Genomic DNA, 19,916 nt, shown 5'->3' with positions numbered 1-19,916 from the left:
TAACCAAAGCCAGAATACTTGTAAAAATGCATTAAAGATATTATAATATTTGTCTTAAAAAATAAAATAAAAAAACCCTTTTCTGCTCCTTCATATGCACTCAGATGTCCCCTCACAGTTGGTGTGAGGTCTGTGCATACATGAGGACAAAATTTAATCCCATATGATCAAGATTGATCAATGGGCAAGCCTCAGATCAGAGGGTTGGGTTTCCTGCTGCTTACTTTCATCACAGAGGGGATTGTTTCTTCTTCATTCTGCTTGTACACATGTTGAAAAGCTTAGGCAGGCAGTTAGTAATGGAGATTCAGTATTTCCAACCCATTACGAATAATAAATTGAGCCCTCCTACTTCCCCACCCCCAAGTCATGAGATTAAAAAAACAAAGCAAAACAAAAAAAAAAAACCTCATGATTTTTAAGCCATAATACATTTGGGGCTGTTTTGCCTTCTGTTTTTTGAGCCTTGAGTACTTAGGGTCACATGTCCAAGCTTTTCTCCACCACTTTGAAGGCTAAAAACTTACTTTTATTTTTTAAAGGAAATCAGAGATTTTTACATATTGGTATGACTCCAGGAGCTAAAGCTTTAAGCACATGTTGCCAAGACTCATCTTAAAACAGTGAGAGCTGGCAAAATTTATGTGTGAAACTCAATAAAATTCAAAACTATTAAAACAAACACCCCCCCCGCCACCCTGCCCCCAGGTGTAAGTGAGAACAGCCAGATCTGTAATTTACTGGCCTACTGTTGGGGTGCTCACTGGAGATGGAGTGGTTATGTTGTTAATGATGGCTCGGCATTAATGTAGCACACAATGTACGTGTGTATCACTGCTCTCTGGAATGCCACCGTTAGTCAAGTGTTTGTGATCGAAGGCCAGTGGGAGTCTTTGACAATGGACTTTGAGTCTGATTCATTAGTAGCTGATCATCAAAGGATGTAAGCCCTGTTACTATTGTACTGTACAAATGGTGATTTTTCTTTTAGCTTGAATGATCAAACTCTTTGATTTTTGGCATTACAGAGCCTGGGCTTTATATGTGCACCACAGTGTCTGTGTGTATGCATGCCATAGATTGTTTATGACCCGGCAGACAGAGGTGCCATCTTTCTGGATTCGTGTTGTACACACACATACTGAGGTGGTTCATACAAGTGATTCTTTAAACAAAAACAAAGTTACATTTTGAGAGGATGTGTTTAATATATGTAGATGGAATGCTCCATCGTTTATATGTTCATGAGCAGTAATATGTGAAAGGGAGGGCCACTTTCATACAGTGAATGTGAGAGTCACCGTATATACTCATGCCTCATATGTAAAGCATATGCTATCCATGTAGCCTTCACAATTACATATATATTTTTGTTCCATGTGAGTTTTATCTGGCATGGACCATGTGGCACTTTGTACATTTTTTCTGTGCAGAGTCAGATATTTTGATTGGATATTGCAGGTAATAGCCAAGTAAAGCTCGTAATTGGAAGATGGGCTTTTGCTACAGAAACTTTCACTTAGCCATCCTCCTTGTTGCAATTTTTCTTTCAATTTCTTTTAATGACTTTCTGCATTGTTGTGTGCATTCAAGTGCATATGAGTAGTTTTTTTAAGTCTTTTCTTTCACTCCCTTCTGAGCTGTGCACTGCTTGAGTATATTGAAGACAGTGGTCAATAGCACACAGAGCAAAAGAGAGAGGTTATGGAATTCAGGAACACATGCAAGGTTTTGTTGACAGCTGGGCACCTATCCAGAGCACCAAATTTAGAGTCTTTCCCCCATCAACCACTTTTGTTAATGACTAAGAGACCTTTGGCAGGAAAAATACAGCAATAGTTGTTCCAAATACCTGTCGCTTTATTGATCAGTTAAAAAAATAAGCAAGCTAGTCTAAAGCATAATAAAGGGTCTTGCTAAAATAAGATGATGATTGCTTCTCTATCTGTGTCAATAATTGAATTCAGGTCAAGGCCTCTCTCTCTCTTATCAGGCTGCTTCAGCTAACCCACTCTATTGTGAAGGGGAGATAATTTCAAACTGCTTTGGATAGAAATCGGAAAGTTCAAATGATGCTGACTGTACGTGCATGCTGGGAAATGAGATTGAAAGTAAATCGAAAAGAAACTGAGACCTTCAGGAGCTTGAGGCCTGCAGTGAATGGGGGGGGGGGGGGGGATAGAGACAAATGGGTTGCAGAGAGAGAAGTGTGTGCGCATGAGGAAGCAAACCTGGCAGCAGGGAAGGGAAATAGGCATCAGTAAGCTTGGCAACTTGCCCAGATGGGCAAGAGGTGGTAGTTGCTCAGTAAGTCAGCTCCTGTTCTCAGAAAAACTCCTACTATTAAGCCACAGATGCCTATGGTCTATAGGCATGTCCCTAGTGTTGCTGCGAAATGACTCTGTCTATGAGTCAGGCATTGCTAGATGACCGTTCTGTTGTTTGGGGGCCCTTACTCTAGGTGGAATTTTGCACTACATAAGTATGGCTATTCCTCCCACATAGATATTTTTGTGTGCAGAGTGGTGCTTGGGTGGCATTCAGTGGGAAGGACAACTTGAGGGAGAGATTGTGGCCTCTCTCGCTCCAGAGGTGTCAAAGTGAGGGAGGGTGCATGGAGCCTCATTGCCTCATTACACCGCTTTCTGCAGCTCTGATTGGCTGGGAACGGTGAACCCCGGCCACTGGGAGCTGTGGGCGGCCATGCCTGTGGACGGTCAATGTAAATAAACTGTCTCGCGGCCTGCCAGCGGATTACCCTGATGGGCTACATGCAGCCCGCGGGCCGCAGGTTGCCCACCATTGTTCTAGATTCATGTTGCCTACTGAAAGAAATGTAACTCATTATCTTTTTATAAGCTTTATTAAAACGCTTAAGCAAAAATAAAGTCAAATCTATCCCCAAAGCTAAGCCACTGTTACTAATATTAAATGAAAATAAGAATAAAGAGGTATAATGATCAAATCAATATTGAACCAAGGTCACATCAACCTGTTAGTTGTTGGATTAGAATAAACCATTAAATGAACTAAATAATTAAATATTTAAAATAATCAATCTTTATAAACTCTTCAGAAGATTCAGAGAAGGTGGCTGTCTGTGTGGTTATAAACACCCACTGAAGACTTCTACCAGTGTCAATCGAGGCTATAACTTAGAGCTAGTTAAATATCCTACTACTGAAACACAATTATTATCTAATATCTGAACCACAACCTTAGAGCCAATTATAAAGCTTCCAACTTCGAATTCTCTTCTTGTGTGGTTGCTAATCCTTTCCTCCCCAACCTCTGACAGAGATATAAATAATAGAAACTTTAAAAACATTATTGCTAGATCAATTGAAGCAAGTGAGAGTATGTCTATCTGAGATGGAATTGACACCTGTAGCTCCCGTGTAGATAAAACTGAAGTGTAAGACTGTAAACACAGGTGGATATAACAAATAGGCAGGGGGAACACAAGGAAACAACAGTGGTGAGCATAATAAGCAGAGGTCACCGCACACCAGCTTCCTAAGCATTGCGAGTTTTCTTGTGGGCAAAACCACAGAAGATAAATCTAAAGATGGATTTAAAGAGGGACAATGAGATGGCTCTATGGATGTTGATGGAGAGCTCCAGGTGAGAACTTGAGGATGCTGTTTGGAAAATTAAATTAGAAGCACTCTCTTCCTACTGGACGAGTGGAATTTGATTTTTCCTTCTTATTCAGGATTCCATCAGACTCTCTTTAACAAACAGCAATTTAGGCAGACTTTCTGGCAGCTCTCCAAAATCCAAAGCATTAATCTAATACAGTGCTGCAGTATTGACCATTTGAGATAAAGGCGGCCTGGCTTTGGCAGGTTTCCCTTTCAGCCTATCCGAATGATAATTCTTGAGGATGTCATTAGGCACCTTCTAATGATTTTTCTATGCTTAATTTGTTTCCTGTTGTGCTTTCCTGAACCACCATGACTATATTTCACATATAATTTTCTATAAATTAGTAATGCTGTTTTTCTTTAGTACAAGTATGTCAATAAACTAATTATTCAAAACAAAATGTAATTCAGTATATTTTTCTGGGCAAAATATGTATTCCATAGGCTTGCAAGAAATATGATCTCCCAGTTTGATTGGGTGAATAGAGCTGATGAATGTTGCTGTCAGTGTGTATTGCCAATTTGGATGTTAAACCTTACAGAAACCTGACACCATTGTGGAGCTATACATAATAATTATACTTGATGCCTGGACTTGGGTTTAAATGTCAGCATCTTAAACTTTTGATAAATGTGTGGGTAGACCATTTCTTAAAAATGTGTAAATGAAGTTTTAGGCTCTCCTGGATGTTTCCATTCCAATTCTCCCTTCCCCTTCTAATAGGCAGAACATCTGTGTTGATTTGTGCTCATTTTGGATTCCCCTATGCAAGTTATTCCTGAGAGGGAGCTCAGTGATCTGAGTGCATGAGTGTGCTTAGGGGCTGACAGTATATTGAAGAAGGGTCCTTAACAAACATACACACCATTCATCTTGGCCCCTTAAGTTTTGTCCTGAAATGTCTCCTTGATAGTGTGGAACACCCTGAAAGGGCTGAAAAATGTAAGCTGCAGGGGTTCTAGTTTTGGTAGCAATTAAATTAAGGGTCACCTGGTCTTGTGCCATTTTCAGTGTGACTTTACTTTACTTTTCTTCACTTCATCATGGTGATAGATTAGGGCAGGGTTTTTGGCCTGCCAGATGGAAGCTCATCATGGTCTCATGATTATACTTGCACTTTGTATTGTAATACAAAGAAAAGTTGAAGCACAGAGCATCAAGTAATTGCAGGATCTCCTCTGCATTTTGATTTGAGGCATTAAAATCCTGTTGGATTGGAACCCATTTCTGCCAAACATCCTTGTGGTTCAGGGGGTGACATAGGGTTGCCAACCCTCCAGGATTGTCCTGGAGACTCAAGGAATTAAAGATTAATCTTTAATGAAAGATTGTATCGTGTGAGGAAATCACCAGGAATTCATCCAACCAAAGTTGGCAACCCTAGTGGTGTAAGGTTGTCCAGTTTTGAAATGTCCCATGGGGCTTGGGTACAGTGGATTATATTTGACTCCTGGTCTTAGGTTTGGTCCTGGTTCTTCTTATAGTCCTTGAGGATTCCTTCCTTTCTAGAAATGATATATAATTTTTAGGATTTGTGAGTTCCTCTGCCCTTTCAATACAAAAGGCTTGATTTTTCTCATGTGTCTGGTTTTATGCTGGCATAAATTGACTTGATTTTCTGAGTCTTAGAGAAAAACTGGGCCCTATGCATTTCTCTTAGGGTTGGCCCATTTCTTTCTTTAGGTTGTGGTCTCACCGAATTAAGAAATTAGCATTATACAGAAATAAATCTCATTCTGTCATCTAATAAATAATATGCAGGATAAGCCTGAAGCTTCTCAAAAGAGAAGGACGAGGTGAAATGATGGAAATATCTCAGTTGTAGTTAAGTTTGTCCATGATTTATTACCACCGTTATTCAAACAACACTTCAGCCGTAAACAGGAAACAAAAAAGGGAGATAATTCTGTATTACTCACAAGACAAGAATAAAATACCTCTCCCCCCACATTACATTGAAAAAGGATGCTTCCAAGACATGTCTACACTGCTTTTTTTAGCATGCTACCACAAGTCTGTCTACCTGTGCTGGGAGGTTTAGCTGCAGTGTCAATATGCCCTTAGGTGCTACCATAATAGTAATAAGACTAGACCAGACTAGACTGTGGTCTGTCAAGTCTTCCCTACTTCTCTGGAGGCAGTGGGTCTAAATGGCTTTTAATTATATTTTCTTTGTCTCTCTCCTCCCTCCTCTCCTACTGCTCTTAGCCCTGGTCTATACTATGAATTTAAGTCGAATTTAGCAGCGTTAGATCGATTTAACCCTGAACTCGTCCACACAATGAAGCCATTTTTGTCGACTTAATGGGCTCTTAAAATCGATTTCTGTACTCCTCCCCGATGGGGGGATTAGTGCTGAAATCAACATCGCCTGGTCAAATTTGGGTTAATTCGACATTGGGTCCATTCGACATTGGTGAGGCCTCATCTAGAGTTACCGTGTCCAGTTTTGGGCCCCACAGTACAAGAAGGATGTGGAAAAATTGGAAAACGTCCAGCGGAGGGCAACAAAAATGATTAGGGGACTGGAACACATGACTTATGAGAAAAGGCTGAGGCAACTGGGATTGTTCAGTCTGCGGAAGAGAAGAATGAGAGGGGATTTGATAGCTGCTTTCAACTACCTGAAAGGGGGTTCCAAAGAGGATGGATCTAGACTGTTCTCAGTGGTAGCAGATGACAGAACAAGGAGTAACGGTCTCAAGTTGCAGTGAGGGAGGTTTAGGTTGGATGCTAGGAAAAACTTTTTCACTAGGAGGGTGGTGAAGCACTGGACTGTGTTACCTACAGAGGTGGTGGAATCGCCTTCCTTAGAGGTTTTTAAGGTCAGGCTTGACAAAGCCCTGGCTGGGATGATTTAATTGGGGATCGGTCCTGCTTTGAGCAGGGGGTTGGACTTGATGACCTCCTGAGGTCCCTTCCAACCCTGATATTCTATGATTCTATGGACACAATTCAATGGTATTGGCCTCCGGGAGCTATCCCACAGTGCTCCATTGTGACTGCTCTGGACAGCACTCTCAACTCAGATGCGCTGGCCAGGTAGACAGGAAAAGCCCCGTGAACTTTTGAATTTCATTTCCTGTTTGGCCAGCATGGCAAGCTGATCAGCACAGGTGACCATGCAGATCTCATCAGCAGAGGTGACCATGGAGTCCCAGAATTGCAAAAGAGCTCCAGCATGGACCGAACGCGAGGTATTGGATCTGGTCGCTGTATGGGGAGACAAATCTGTGCTATCAGAACTCTGTTCCAAAAGACGAAATGCCAAAATATTTGAAAAAATCTCCAAGGGCATGAAGGACAGAGGCTATAACAGGGACCTGCAGCAGTGCTGTGTGAAACTTAAGGCGCTCAGGCAAGCCTACCAAAAAACCCAAGAGGCAAATGCCCGCTCAGGGTTAGAGCCCTAGACATGCAGCCTCTATGATGAGCTGCATGCAATTTTAGGGGGTGCCCCTACAACTACCCCACACCTGTACGTGGACTCCTGCAAGAGAGTCTCACGCAACACGGATGAGGATTTTGGGGACGAGGAAGTAGCGCATACCAGGCAAGTGGAGAAACCGTTCTCCCTGACAGCCAGGAACTATTTATCACCCTGGAGACAGTACCCTCCCAACCTGGGCTCCCGGACCTTGAAGGCGGAGAAGGCACCTCTGGTGAGTGTTGTTAGGGGCTTATTCCTTCACCCACTTATTTCCCTGGTCCTTCTCGCATGAGCAGAGAGCAAAAATACCCAAAGTCCAAAGGTGCAAACAATTTGATGTTTACTGGGGTGAACTTCCAGCAAGCATGATTCCAGTTTCCTTCCTTAGTGCCCCCCTTCCTGGCTCTGACAGCACACAGCCTTACCTGTGTCCCTGTTCCCATTCCCCCCCCTTAGCAAAACATGATTCCAATTTCCCCACCCCCATTCCCTGTTCCCATTCCTACCCCCCCTCCCCCGATTGACTGCAGACTATATCGTAAAACTTGAGTTCCGCTTAGCTATACCTTAACCAATGGTTTTACTGAAATTTAACTAACCAATCCTAACATATTGTAACATGATTATTTAACCAATTATATCCTACCACCTTAATTAGCTTACACCCAGCAAAATTAATTATACAGCAGACAGGAACAATCACAGAACCAGACAGAGATTATACAGACAAACAATAGGGAAATGGGGACTACAATGATAGAACAACACAGAAATGAGGATTTCACATCCCAGTTATTGATAAGTGAGGTTTTGCCAGACAGAATGCTATCAAACTAAGTTTCCTTTTACATTTTCTAGGCACTTCCCTTTCTCTGGAGGTGATAGGCATGATCAGGACAGGAGTGTATTCCTAACAGCCCAATAGCACCTTCTTTCAATGTGACTAGTTTGGAATGTGAGGATGTGACCGGTTGCTTCCCAGCTTATGGCTGCCTCTGCTGCTTAGCCAAAGATCTTAGCCTAAGAACAGGGCCTCAGACTGTCACAGTAAGAGAAGGCCCTTACACCAGCAGACAGTGATTTTGATTCTTTTTTATACCTTTTATAACTAGCTAAGTGATAAGAATACATCTAAATTCTTAGAGTATAAGCCTTTACAGACAGGCCTGAATATCTATATGCTAACAAATGTACCTTTGTAAATATAATACACGGTTTAAAAGCAAGCGTGTTTAATGATTAATCTGCCCTGAAGACTTGGAATGCATTTGCGGCCAGTACAGCTACTGAAAAGTCTGTTAACATGTCTGGGGATGGAGCGGAAATCCTCTGTAGACATCTCAATGAAGCTGTCCTGGAGGGACTCGCAAAGCCTTTGCAATAGGTTTCTGGGGAGAGCAGCCTTATTGCATCTTCCATGGTAGGACACTTTACCACGCCAGGCCAGCAGCACATAGTCTGGAATCATTGCATAAGAAAGCATGGCAGTGTGTGTCACTGTGTTTGCTGGCATTCAAGCAACATCCGTTCTTTATCTCTCTGTTATCCTCAGGAGAGTGATATCATTCATGGTCACCTGGTTGAAATAGGGGAATTTTATTAAGGGGACATTCAGAGGTGGCCATTCCTGCTGGGCTGTTTGCGTGTGGCTGATAAGAAATCATCCCCGCTATTAGCCACACGGGGCGATCGCCCCAGAGAATTGGGTGTGTGTGGGGGGGTTATTTGGGTTTGTGCTGCATGTTAACCCAAAAACATTAGCCCCTCCTTTTAAATGGCCAATGTGTCTTTTTCAATTTTAATCTCCCTTTTTTTCCTCCCACAGCTGCAAATGTTTTAATGCGGTGACTAGCATCTCCATCCCAGAGGCTAGCACAGATAAGAAGGTGAAAAAAACACACTCACAATGAGATGTTCTCTGAGCTCATGCATTCCACACAAACTGAAAGAGCCCAGCAGAATGCAGGGAGGCAGACAATGGCAGAGTCCAGGAAAGCACAAAATGAACGCGAGGACAGGAGGGACGTATGAGAGGAGAGGTGGCGGCAGCAACAGGAGAGGTGGTGGCAGCGTGATGAGAGGAGGCAGGATGCAATGCTGCGGCTACTGGAGGATCAAATTGATATGCTCCAGCATATGGTTGAGGTGCAGGAAAGGCACAGACCACCACCGAAGCCCCTGTGTAACCAACCGTCGTCCTCCCCAAGTTCCATAGCCTCCTCACCCAGATGCCCAAGAACACGGGGGGGTGGGGGCCCTCCAGGCTCCCAACCACTCCACCCCAGAGGACTGCCCAAGCAACAGAAGGCTGGCATTCAATAAGTTTTGAAGAGCAGTGTGGCCTTGTCCTCCCATCCTCCTCCACCCCACCCAGTGATTCCCTCCTCCTCCACACCTCCTGGGCTACCGTGGCAGTTATCCCTCTATTTGTGTGACAAATTAATAAAGAATGCATGAATTTGAAACAACAGTGACTTTATTGCCTCTGCAAGTGGTGATTGAAGTAGGGAGGGGAGGGCGGTTGGCTTACAGGGAAGTAGAATGAATCAAGGGGGCGGGTTTACATCAAGGAGAGAAAAACAGAACTGTCACACTATAGCCTGGTCAGCCGTGAAACTGGTTTTCAAAGCCTCTCTGATGCGCAGCGTGCCCTGCTGTGCTCTTCTCACCGCCCTGGTGTCTGGCTGCATGTAATCAGCAGCCAGGCGATTTGCCTCAACTTCCCACCCCACCATAAATGTCTCCCTCTTACTCTCACAGATATTGTGGAGCACACAGCAAACAGTAATAATAATATGTTTCAGATTAGCAGCCATGTTAGTCTGTATTCACAAAAAGAAAAGGAGTACTTGTGGCACCTTAGACTAACAAAGTTATTTGAGCATAAACTTTCGTGAGCTACAGCTCACTTCATTGGATGCATTCAGTGGAAAATACAGTGGGGAGATTTATATACATAGAGAACATGAAACAATGGGTGTTACCATACGCACTGTAACAAGAGTGATCACTTAACGTGAGCTATTAATATTGGTTTCACTGAGGCCTAACCAAGTCAGTAAACTGCGCCAGCATGCTTTTAAACGTCCAAATGCACACTCTACCACCATTCTGCACTTGCTCAGCCTATAGTTGAACAGCTCCTGACTACTGTCCAGGGTGCCTGTGTATAGCTTCATGAGCCATGGCATTAAGGGGTAGGCTGGGTCCCCAAGGATAACTATTGGCATTTCAACATCCCCAACAGTTATTTTCTGATCTGGAAAGTAAGTCCCTTGCTGCAACTGTTCACACAGACCAGAGTTCCTGAAGATGCAAGCGTCATGTACCTTTCTCAGCCATCCCATGTTGATGTTGGTGAAACATCCCTTGTGATCCACAAGTGCTTGCAGCACCATTGAAAAGTACCCCTTGCGGTTTACGTACTGGCTGCTTTGGTGATCCGGTCCCAAGATAGGGATATGTGTTCCATCTATCACCCCACCACAATTGGGGAATCCCATTGCAGCAGAGCCATCCACTATGACCTGCACATTTCCCAGAGTCACTATCCTTGATAGCAGCAGCTCAGTGATTGCATTAGCTACTTGGATCACAGCAGCCTTCACAGTCGATTTGCCCACTCCAAATTGATTCCCGACTGACCAGTAGGTGTCTGGCATTGCAAGCTTCCAGAGGGCTATCGCCACTCGCTTGTGAACTGTGAGGGCTGCTCTCATCCTGGTATTCTTGCGCTTCAGGGAAGGGGAAAGCAAGTCACAAAGTTCCATGAAAGTGCCCTTACACATGCAAAAGTTTCGCAGCCACTGGGAATCATTCCAGACCCGCAACACTATGCGGTCCCACCAGTCTGTGCTTGTTTCCTGGGCCCAGAATCAGCATTCCATGGCATGAATCTGCCCCATTGCCACCAGGGTGGCCAAATTGCCGGGGCCCATGGTTTGAGAGAAGTCTGTGTCCATGTCCTCGTCACTCTTTGTCACCGTGCTGCCATCACCTCATCTCCTGCTTTTGCAGGTTCTAGTTCTGCATATCCTGCATGATGATGTGCGAGGTGTTTACAATGCTCAAAACTGCCACGGTGATCTGAGCGGTCTCCAAGCTTGCTGTGGTATGGTGTCTGCAGGAGAGCAGAGTTGCAGGGGAAGTGGTGGTTGGATGACTAGTTTTGCAGACCTACTGCACCGTCTGCTGCCAGGACACAACAGCTGAGTGGGCTGCATGCTTGCCGTGGTATGGCGAGACAAGAGCAGCTGAGCAGAGTTGCAGTGGAAGCGGCCCTGCGAAACCAGCTGGAGAGCAGAGTGGCAGTGGAAACGGTGGATGATGACGGTCATATAGAGGACCTGTGAGGTGGATTCATAGCATCAGGAGAGCAGAGTGGCAGCAGAAGTGGTTGTTTGATGATGACGGTTTGCAGACCTATTGCACCGTCTGCTGAAAGCAGTATGGTGCCCGCACGGAAAAAAGGCGCAAAACGATTGTCTGCCATTGCTTTCACGGAGGGAGGGGCAACTGACGACACATACCCAAAACCACCCGCGACAATGTTTTTGCCCCATCAGGCATTGGGAGCTTAACCCAGAATACCTAATGGGCGGCGGAGACTGTGGGAACAGTGGGATAGCTACCCACAGTGCAATGCTCCGAAAGTCAATGCTAGCCTTGGTACTGTGGATGCACCCCACCGACTAATATGCTTAGTGGGGATACACACAATCTACTGTGTAAAATCGTTCTAAAAAATCGACTTCTATAAATTCGACGTAATTTTGTAGAGTAGACATACCCTTAGAATAATAGAAATGTTGGGCTGGAGGGGAACTTGATGGGTCATCCAGTCTCCTGTTCTGTGGCAAGGCCGTGTATAGCTAGACCATCCCTGACAGGTGTTTGTCTCACCTGTTCTTAAAATCCTCCAGTGATAAGGATTCCACAACCTTCCCTGGAAGTCTATTCAGGAGCTTAACTATCCTTCAGTTAGAAACCTTGTTTCCCAATGTCTAACTTAAATCTTCCTTCCTGCAGATTAAGCCCATTACTTATCCTACCTTCAGTGGACCTGGAGGATAATTGATCACTGTCCTCTTTATACTGCCTTTAACGTATTTGAAGAGTGTTGCCAGTTTTGTTTTCTCAGGACTAAACAGGCTCATTCTTTTTTTACCTTTCCTTATAGGTCAGGTTTTCTAAACCTTTTATTGTTTTTGTTGTTTTCCTGTGGAATCTCTCCAATTTGTTCACATCTTTCTTATAATGGGGCACCCAGAATTGGACACAGCACGCCAGCTGTGGCCTCGCCTGTGCCTAGTAGAGAGGGACAGTTACCGCCCGTGTCTTACAAAGGACACTCCTGTTAATATATCCAGAATGATATTCGCCTTTTTCTCAACTTCATCACATTATTGATTCAAATTCAATTTGTGGCCAATTCTAACCCCCAGGTCCTTTTCAGCAATACTACGGCCGAGCAAGTTATTCCCCATTTTGTAGTTGCGCATTTGATTTTTCTTTCCTAAGTGAAGGACTTTGCACTTGTCTTGTTGAATACAGACCAATTCTCCAGCTTGTCAAGATCATTCTGAATGCTCATCCTGTGCTTCTTCTCTCTCCCTTGTTGCCTTCTTCTTTCCTCTTTCTCTGCTATTTTTAATTGCAGCTTGGGGAAAGAAAGACAAAGAAATGAATGTAACACTTCATTCTGAAAGCTGGAAGATTTGTGGTCATTCTGATACCCTCTTGAGATGAGTTATTGAGCCTAGGCCCTGGTGCCAAAACAGCCCATTTTCTCGTTCTCATGAGGCTCCACCCTTGAGGTTCACAGTTGCATAGTCTGTGAGTAACCTAGTCTTTGATGAAGGTGTGCATTATGACTAGACCTGTACAAATAATTTGGTTTGGTGACTGAACTGAAAAATTGCTATTAAAAAAAGGATGGGGCGGAAGTTAATTGTAGGTTGACCAGAAATGAAAATTTTTCAAATTTAGTGGCAAAATACAAATCGAAACCCTTTTGTTTCAGGTAAAATGAAATGTTTTGTTTGACTGAAAATTAAACATTGTTTTGTTTGAGATTTTTTTTTTACCCTTTTAAAAATAAAATGGAAGTAGCATTCTAAATGAAAAGTAATTTCAGATTGACCAATTCAAACATTTTGTTTAAAAATGTCAACTTTTTCAGAAATATCTGTTTTTTCTTTTCCTTTTTTCAGCCAAAATGATTTTATTTTTATTATGGTCGACCTGAATATGCAAAAAAGCATTGTCCAAATTTTTTTGCCCAAATCTAGTTGTGACAGAAGATTGGTCTGTCTGAAGTATCTCGGGTTAATTTCGGGGGGGGGGACCTTGAAGCTTAACACCAAAACCTTGAATCTGACCCGTTGTTTTATGGGAAGCAAGTATAAGTGGAGCATCAGGTGATATATCATCAGACGCTGCTGTTGTGGGTTTAAATGTACTGTGCTCAGCTCTTTTGTAGCTGCCTGACTTTCTGTTACTATGTGCATGATGATAAATGACACTGCCAATGGCGAAACTGCTTCTACACTTGAAATGCAGCAAAACCCTATTTTACTGGTGACATTTTCTGCCATTTCAAGTGTTCTCTGTTGTTAAAATGTTACAAATGCATGGTTTTGCATTTAGATTAAGATGCCAATTAACTGGTAAAAAATATTTCTCTTTGCAATATACAATTTTGTCAGTCTTTTTTCATCCTGTGGGGGGGGGGGGAAATCTCTCAAAAGAGAGTCAGTCAGTATATGCACTAGGTTTAACTTGCACAAATATGTGAATACAACTAGGAATCCCAACCCTCCATGTATAAAAATGTTTAGAATAAGTTTTTGGACTTTATTGACACACGGGACGGAAGAATGTGCCTTGGGCTCAGAAATGCTGAATAGGTCAAAGTCATAATGGCTCCTTAGTTACTCATCTAATGCTTATAGTTTTACAGCTTATTACTGTAATCCCTGTTTTTAGCCCTTGCTGAGCACATTATGGACACTTGTAAGGTGTGTAGAGTAGAGGACAGAGCTGAACAAAAAATTGCAACTACTTTATTTCGTGACTTGGCTTCTCTTTCTGTTTGCAAAATATCCACATGAACAAAGCATGAGCTCTTCGAATTCATCCATTACTGGATTTTATTCAATGAAAATCTTTTAAAATTATTTGGCTCTGGATTGTCTGGAATTTGAGCTGTGTTGCTTAGTAGTAATTGATCAGCTAAACCACATGATATCATTTCTATTCCCTGACAGAGTGAGTGTGCAAGTGGAACCCACTGGTGTGTGTGTTACGGATCCCCCCTATGCCTGATCTGAAGGGGATATGAATTGTTACAGTCATGGTTCTTCAGCTCAAACTGAAGCAGCTTGTGCTTTTAGCTCTGGAGGTGTCTGGTCCAGCTCCCAATTGCTGGCCAAGCTGGCAGATATCACACAAACACTTGTGGCAAACAAATATTTGTGTGGAAATTTGGCTTTTACAAATTATGGTACATGGGTATAAATCCTCCCTTCCCATAGAAAAGTACTTGGGAAGGTAAAAGGAGGCAGCTGGAGGAGTTTTGTTGGTTTCTGCTTTGATCCAACCCAGAAATCAGAGGGCTTCCACAGGGAAGAGGGAACACGTATTGAAGCCTCCTTTCTCCATTCTCTCTGTTTTCCATTCCTTTGCTCTGCTCTGTGCCATGTCGTGGAGGGACCATCTTGCATACGGTCAAGAACTGAAATATACACTGCTATTTGTACAAAGTGTTGCAATATCAGGAGCTTCCATGTTTGTTACATTCACACAAGGTTCAAAATAGTGGGCTCCAAACAGAGAGGCAGCTCATTGTGTGCACTATTCTCTTTTTCCTAAAATACAATATTTTGTGCTATTTTTCTTACCTTATCAAACATTCAGTCCCCATTAAATGCAAAACAAGCTTTACACATTGCAAGACAGTACATAAGGCATCCAATAACTGTACAGTTAGAAGTTAAATTTACAATCCATGCTAATCAGTTTTATTAGTGGTTACTGCCAACCCCCTCTCTCCCTATTTATGGGTTGTTTGCTGAATAGGTTGCTCAGTGTGACCATGATATTGGCTTCCTCACCTGTTTAGAATTTTGGAAGATGAGGGGGTGCATTGAATTATTTTATTAGCCTTTCACCAATGGACGCCAGATTTTTCATCTTGTGTTTTTGCAATGGAGCGTGAGTTTGGGGGAGGCTTTGTGGTCTCTGTTCGTTCTGAAGCCAATAAATGGTACAGTAGAGCTGGCAGCTTTCATTAAGGAAGCACAAAGGCTAGGAGTGGTGCAGATCAAGATTGAGAGGCCTGGCTACAGTTTTGTGAGGAAGCATACGAAGCACCTAAACCTTTTCCCATTTAAAAAAAAAATACTAGCTTACTATCCAATTTGCACCTTTCAAGAAGAATATCGTACTAAGGGGATATTTCCTATGACTGCCAGGTAAATAATTTTCCACTGAGAATGCCCATTGCAGGGAATGATGGAGACAATTGGATTTATTGGCACTACAGAATTGTATTAAATAAATGTTAATTTGGGGAAGGGTCTTGATGTTCCAATCTGGAAGTGAAGAAGGGGAAAATGAGGGAGAACCACAGAGCAGTATTATCCAAAAGTAGTTATTGTCCCCCTTGTTGGCCCCTATGTTACTCACATTTAAGTCAATAGGAGTTTTGGCAGAGACTTCAGTGTAAGCCAGTTATCTATGTGCTGTAACTTATTTCATATTGTTAACAGTCCAACTCATTCTCCAAGGTCCCAGTCCTGGGGATCATGAATGTTCTGAATGGGGATATGCATTTTACCTACACCGTATTTCCTCCTCTTCCTTTTACATCAAGGGTGAATCTATAATTTGCAGGAGCACCAACTGCTGTCTCTGAAAGCTGCCTGCCTCCTGATTGTGGTGTATTCCATTATGCAACAGGATTGTAATAAAAACCCAGCCGCAGCTTAAATGGCTGAACCAACACATTGTACCTCTACATTCAGTCCCGCTTCCACTCCCTACTGTGTACATGGTACAGTTGCATTAAAGTACTTGACCTCATGTATACTGTATGCATGTATACTCATGTATACTGTATGCAGTGTAGTTGTAGCCATGTCAGTCCCAGGATATTAGTGAGACAAGGTGCGTGAGGTTGTTTTCCCAGACCTGAGGAAGAGCTTCTGGGTGGCTCAAAAGCTTGTCTCTCTCATCAACAGAAGTTGGTCCAATAAAAGATATTATCTCACCCACTTTGTCTCTCTAGTCTCCAGTACAGCAGCCAGAATGAGTTGCCTTTGCAAACCAGTTGCTATGAAGAACTCGGAACATACCCATCCATTCTCTGGGGCTCAGGGAATTGCTTTCATCATGGGCTAGGTACCAGAGTCTAATGGCTCTTGTCCAAAGTTCAAGGGCAATTACTCCCTGTCTGAGTGATTTAGCTGGTGAAATGTGAAAATCTCTATTTGGGCTCACTCCATCTTACCGCTTCTTGGTTTTAGGAATAAGTATTGATCTTAGAGCTCCTCAAGAATGCCTCTCCTCCCCTTCAGTGCAAATTATTAAATTGGTAGTTATTATCAACCATGCAGTAAATAATTATAATTCAATTATTTCCATAACCAAATTAAAAAAATTCTAGTCTGATGACTCTTCTATAATTTAAAAAAATGAAAAAATTGCAAACAGGGAGATGAGGATGCTGCTGAGGGAAATGGAATAAAGGAGCCATTTGTCAGTGTAATTAACTGTACAGGGGCCACCTACCTTTATTATTAGTAATTATTTGGCAGTTTATAACTTTCCTGGGTTTTCAAGATGAGAAATTTCATCACTGTTCTAGCTGTCTACCACAGCCTTGTTTGGAATGAAGATATACTGTAGTACATCAGAGACCTGAGTGAGCCTGGATCTGTTCAATTTGCAGAAATTTGCTTGATATTTCTCCGCACAAGTTCCTCCTTTGCTTCTCTTTTTTCCCTTTTCCAGAATTGGCAAATTCCTGCAACACAAGTCTGTGAATCTGTGCCCACAGAATGAAGCCATCAATCATCTTTTAGAAGGTAATCAACTTTTGCAGGAGAACTTGGAGAAAGATGACCTGAAAAATAAGGCGGGAAAGAGCATTCTAAAAGAGCTTGTGTATCAATTTTTGGAACATTTGGGAGGGGTGACAGACACAGATAATGGCCTAAATCTTGTCAAGATTTTCAAATGTGCCAGTGTTCTGTATAATGTCGTTTTACACATGACAGTTTATGCCTATACTTCATGGCCATGGACAATGACAGTATCCTGGAACAGTTGTTGAAAGCACTACTTTCTTATGTCTGGAGGCCTGTGGTTCCAGGCCTGTGGTTCTTAGGTCTGGAGGCCTGTGATTAGTCCACAAATTAAGCAAGTTTTCTGGCCTCCACATGAACCTGTGAGAATATTTCTCCATATAGCAGAAATGGCGTTGTTTGCCAAAATTTGTGATCTCTGCCTGGTGTAGGATCTCGAAATAGCATTTTGCAGGTCAAGGTTCAAGAGCCTTAACATAACATCACATGCACTTGAAGAATAATAATAAATAAACAAACAATTTATTTAAACATCTATTTTATGGTCTAGCCTAAAGCAGAGGTGGGCAAACTACAGCCCCCGGGCCACATCCGGCCCACGGGACTGTCCTGCTCAGCCCTTGAGCTCCTGGCCGGGGAGGCTAGCCCCCTCCCCCGCAGCCTCAGCTTGCTGTGCCACCAGTGCTATGGGCAGTGGGGCTGTGAGCTCCTGCCAGGCAGCGCGGCTGCAAGAGCTGCCGGCCTGCCCCGGTTCTCTAGATGGCTGGCTCCGGCTGGGCGGCGCGGCTGCCAGTCCTGGTGCTCTGAGTGTCATGGTAAGGGGGCAGGGAGTGGGTGGGGGGGGTTGCATAAGGGGAAAGGGGGTCCCTGGAGGCAGTCAGGACAGGGAGCAAGGGGCGGTTGGATAGGGGGTGGGGTCCTGGGGGGCCTGTCATGGGGATAGGAGTCAGGGGACAGGGAGCAGGGGGGGTTGGATAGGGGCTGCAGTCCTGGGGGGTGGTTAGGAGACAAGGAGCAGGCGGGGTTGGATGGATCAGAGGGTTCTGAGGGGGGGAGTCAGGGGGCAGGAAGTGGGAGGGGGTGGACAAGCTGTTTGGGGAGGCACAGCCTTCCCTACCTGGCCCTCGGTACCTAGCCCTCGGTACAGTTTAGGAACCCCGATGTAGCCCTCAGGTCAAAAAGTTTGCCCACCCCTGGCCTAAAGTCTACAAAATAGGTTGGGCTCCATCATGCTTATATCTGGCTATCACCAGAGCTAGTCTCTTGGTTTTATAAGTGTATGAAATTCACCAGTTGATGCCCAATACATGAAAAACAGAATCCCTGGATCATTTTTAAAAATTCTCTTGCGTCCATTAGTGATCAAAATACCTTTGTAATATGTTTGCATATGTCTGATTTTTACATGACAAGTGTGTCAAGTACTCTCACAATTTATATTTCCGAGGATCAAGACTTTTTTTTTTGCTTTTTCTTCAGAATTATGTAATTCTTGTAGTCCCTTTGAATAGGTAGTTTTTCTGATAATGGCGCCCATTGTGATGTACTGTACCTCCGTTTTTGACTATCTCTAATTATTGTAGGAAACATACCACTATGGTAGATGAAAATGTTCTGAATTTATTATGTGGTTAAATGTCGTAGTGGCACAATGAAACTTTGACTCCCTTCTGATGGGGGGGTTTATTGATCATTTGTCTCCAAAGGATGTTAGTTGCTAATTGCTAACATAGATTTCAGTAAAGTGAGATACTGTCTGTAATGTGTCCGTCTGAGTGAAGGCTCATTTTTGTGATTAAAATTGATGTGTTTTTTAGTTTACATAAAATCGTTTTGGATTTAAGATATTAAAGTTTGCATGAGTTTATACATTATAGCTCCTTAAAAACAACAATCAAATAAAACAGCCTATATTTGGATGTGGTTAAAGGGAGAATGCCCTTTAACTCAAAACTCCCCCCCAAAAAACTCAGGAGTATTTTAGTTGTAAAATTCCAACTGCAGATTTTTTTGTCATCAAATCCAGACACTAGACAATAGTGGAAGGTATTGGGGCTATTTCTGTAACATTATCCCCACATAAGAGACAGCAGCATTTTACAAGGCCAGAAGATAGGGAGCAATGTAATAGCCACTAATTACATCATTTTCCACAGAAACAATTTTAACATGCTATTTAGAGACTTCAAAATGGCCCCAAATAGTTCTTACCGTTTAAGACACTCATTATAAATGCTGTTCAGCTACTCACTTAAACATTGGCACCTCGGTTTAGGCAGCTCAATCACTCACCAAGCTCTGGCTAGGTCAGTCTTGAAAAGTTGCTATACATCTTCCCCTCGCACCGGTCTCACTTAGTGACAGAAATTGGGGAGGGGGGAGTCATAGTAGTGGTAGTCTTCCAAGCTCCACCTACAAACCAAGAGTTGCCCAATAAAAAGAGATGCCACTCCATCAGTTCTTATTAATGTGATCCTCCCTCTTCTTTTTTGTGTGCTTTGATGAGCAGTCTAATAGTTAGGAATGCTAGAATTAAATCATAATGAGAGTTTAGCATTGACACTTCATTAAGATTAAAGGAATCGGTTTACTGTGCTCTGGGCCATTGTTTGAGGCTGGTAGCAGACTCGGGCAAATATTGCATTGGTTGACACTCAGTTTTCAATATGTGAACTATCTCTGGAACTATAAGGGTTCAAGATTTCTTTTTTAAATGGTGGGTTTGATTCTGGAGCACAAGGTAACACGGT

General features: G+C 43.0%; 1 protein-coding gene and 1 long non-coding RNA gene across 6 annotated transcripts in view; one reads left to right on the top strand and one right to left on the bottom strand.

Annotated features, from left to right (window-relative positions):
* The window catches only part of LOC311523475 (uncharacterized protein), a 359,706-nt gene that overhangs the window by 214,187 nt on the left and 125,603 nt on the right, over positions 1–19,916 (top strand). For 2 of the 4 annotated variants that reach the window (XR_014712346.1, XR_014712347.1), the window contains exon 3: positions 17,093–17,167. The exons of the other annotated variants lie outside the window; for them this stretch is intronic. The gene's annotated coding sequence lies outside the window, so the exon portion shown is untranslated. Of the gene's footprint in view, positions 1–17,092; positions 17,168–19,916 lie in introns of those variants that run through there. 4 annotated transcript variants of the gene reach the window in all.
* LOC311523478 lies at positions 9,537–19,677 on the bottom strand. Of its 2 annotated transcripts, none has more exons than XR_014712350.1 (3): positions 19,418–19,677; positions 16,871–17,204; positions 9,537–12,737 (listed from the first exon to the last, which is right to left on the bottom strand). It is a non-coding gene; the product is annotated as an uncharacterized lncRNA (long non-coding RNA). The 2 variants fall into 2 exon arrangements; XR_014712351.1 differs by having other exon boundaries at positions 19,459–19,677.

The sequence above is a fragment of the Lepidochelys olivacea genome (assembly GCF_965140295.1).
Source record: "Lepidochelys olivacea isolate rLepOli2 genome assembly, chromosome: 7".
Lineage (NCBI taxonomy): Eukaryota > Metazoa > Chordata > Testudines > Cheloniidae > Lepidochelys > Lepidochelys olivacea.
This window is presented reverse-complemented; position numbering and strand designations above follow the sequence as displayed.